Source organism: Eriocheir sinensis, chromosome 47 (assembly GCF_024679095.1).
Source record: "Eriocheir sinensis breed Jianghai 21 chromosome 47, ASM2467909v1, whole genome shotgun sequence".
Taxonomy (NCBI): Eukaryota; Metazoa; Arthropoda; class Malacostraca; order Decapoda; family Varunidae; genus Eriocheir; species Eriocheir sinensis.
In genome coordinates this window covers 4,504,797-4,507,660 of record NC_066555.1, presented here as the reverse complement: position 1 = coordinate 4,507,660, position 2,864 = coordinate 4,504,797, and the positions used below count along the sequence as shown (strand labels likewise).

At 43.2% G+C, this 2,864-nt stretch overlaps 1 non-coding gene across 1 annotated transcript; it reads right to left on the bottom strand.

Annotated features, from left to right (window-relative positions):
- Nucleotides 1-587: 587 nt before the first annotated feature.
- LOC126981381 (5S ribosomal RNA) lies at nucleotides 588-706 on the bottom strand. Its single transcript, XR_007733923.1, has one exon. It is a non-coding gene; the product is annotated as a 5S ribosomal RNA (ribosomal RNA).
- Nucleotides 707-2,864: the final 2,158 nt, after the last annotated feature.

The window sequence follows — 2,864 nt, the reverse complement described above, 5'->3', positions numbered from 1 at the left end:
GAGATAGGGAGTGAGGAAGGAGAGACAGAGAGGGGCAAGTGGGGGGGGGGCAATGGAGAGGGGAGGCGAGAGAAAAGGAGGAGCGAAACGCGAGGGACGAGAGGGAGAGACGCAGGTGATGAGGATTACTGTGTCTCTGGGGAATAATCTGGTCAAGTCAGGTCAGGTAAGTCTGAACACCTGCGTAGGGAGTGGCGTCGGAGTGGAATCTGGAAATATATAAAGAATGTGGCGGAAAGAGTGTAACACTGTGTTTTGTGTATATGTGTATATATGTTTTACAGGGCGCTACGGCGAGAGGGTAGATACAGGCAGAGAGAGGTAGTAAAAATAAGGGCAACACTTAATCCTGTCCAGCGAAGCACGTGGTCGCACAGCAAACAGCACACCTCTGCAGGCAGCTAACTCGGTTGACAATAAGCAGTACGCAGCACGACGCGAAATAGCACACGGCACACAGCACAGCAAGATTTACAGTACAGTTCAGTACAGCACACGAGGGTGGAATCGCAAGCGAGAGAGGTCACGGAAGTGGGAGCGCGTGCGGTTTGACCTCTCGGAGTGAGGGCAGGGCGCTGACTGACTGATGCCAACAGCATCTGGTGTTCCCAGGCGGTCACCCATCCAAGTACTATCCAGACCCAACGTCGCTTAACTTCGCTGATCGGACGAGAAGCGGTGTTTTCAACGTGGTGTGGCAATCAAGCAAACAAACAAGCAAACAAGAAAGAACGAACGAAAAAGAAAAACAAAGATAAGAAGAGAAAGAATAAAGAAAGAAAAAAAAAGAAGGGAAGAAAAAAAACCCCGAACGAGAAAGAAAAAAAGAAAGACAAAGATCACGTTAAAGACTTAAAAGCTTATGAGAAAGATAGTTTAGTAAAGAAAAACTCAAAATGATGTGTCAAAAAAGAAAGAAGATAAGCTATTAACATATAAGTGAAAAAATTAGGAGGTGAGAGTAATTGAATGTTAGTAAAGATGAGAGGTAATAAGATAGAGATAAAGAAGAGGAGGAGGAGGAGGAGGAGGAAGGGGAGGAGGAAACTGACGAGAGAGGGACCATGTAAGAAAATGATGGGATGGGCGAAATGGAGGAGCAGTGAAATATGTGATGGGAAAGAGATAGAGAGAAGGAGGGAGAGGGACGGAGGAAGGAGGAGGAAGAAGTTAATTGGGAGGGAGTTCGGATGGGTTTGGTAGGAAGAGGAAGGGAAGGAGTGGGGAGGGAAGAGTGATGGAAGGAAATGGAGGAATGCTGGGGAGGAAATGGAGGAGTTGATGGGAGGTGGACCTTTCCATAACAAGTACTCAACGTGTTATGGGGGTACAGGAAGGAGGGAGGGAGGGAGTTAGGTGGGTGGGTAGGTTCTGTAGGTTAGAAGGTAAGGAGATAGAGAGTAAAGAAAGGAGGAAAGGAAAGAAAGAAGGAAGGGAGGGCGGTAGGAAGGAAAGAAGAAAGGAAGGAAGGAAGGATAGAAAGAATGAATGAATGAAGGCTAGAAGTGAGTAAGTAGGGAAGGAAGGAAGGAAGGAAGGATAGAAAGAATGAATGAATGAAGGCTAGAAGTGAGTAAGTAGGGAAGGAAGGAAGGAAGGATAGAAAGAATGAATGAATGAAAGCAAAAAGCGAGTAAGGAAGGAAGAAAAGGAAGGAAGGAAGGAAGGAAAAAAGGAAAGAAGGAAGATAGAAGCAAAGAAAGGATGAAAGTAAGGAAGATAATAAAATGTGAACGAAAGGAAGGTAGGGAGGGAGAGAAAAACGGAGATGTAGGAGGGACGGAATGAAAAGAGGGAGTGGAAAGTGGTCAGTGATGTCGCTTTTGTTGTTGTTATTGTTAGTGTTGATATATTGTTGACACATTTCACTCGTTTTCCATTTCTTTGCTATACTTTCATCCATTCCTTTCGTACTGACCTCAACACCGTCCCACACACACCAGCAGTAACGGAAAAATATAGTCTTTTTATTTTGTTTCATATATATTGATCTTCGTTCGATTATAAATAAGTTGTTGCCGGTCATAAGTAATAACAGATTTTTAGGTCACTTTCAGTAACGTAATATGTTCTGTTTTAATCGGTTCAACGTACTACGAGGGATGTCAACAGTTCAGTACTAAAATAATATAAAAGCAGATAGACTGATACAAACATACAAATATATAATACTATTTTAAGCCAATCTTTTTTAGCTCTCAACCCTACCCCCCCCTCACGCACACACACACACACACACACACACACACTGACTAGCAATTCACTCAGGTCAAGGACTCATGAATCACCAGCTGTCGGCGATACATTCTCTCTCTCTCTCTCTCTCTCTCTGTGTGTGTGTGTGTGTGTGTGTGTGTGTGTGTGTGTGTGTGTGTGTGTGTGTGTGTGTGTGTGTGTGTGTGTGTTATTTTATGTTTTAATATTTTTTTACCGTTGTAAGTGACCCGCGTGAATGGTACGGATCTGTTGAGAATAAAGGGGACAGGTGTGTGACCGTGACAAAACCATAGAATTCCCTATTTGATTTTTGTATGAGTATTTTTTTATTCAGTTTCATATGAAGGGATCTTGCCAAATGAATAAGACTATTAGGGTTATTTTTATGTTAGGCTCAAAGTAAAGCGCCGGAATTGTTTCATGATGGGGCCTGTTGGTCGGACCTGTCCCGTTAGTGGCGCAGGTAATTGCTTTTATAGTGACGTCATTCTTGCTTGGCTTATGTTGCTCCCCGAAGAGAGTTTAGCTTGAGTCCGGGTTGATAGGTGGTCATCAGAACAGCACTGATTGTATTATTTGCATTATTGTTTGTTGTATATATTTTGGTGTGTTGTGTATTTCATCAAGATATGTTCTGCTATTATTTG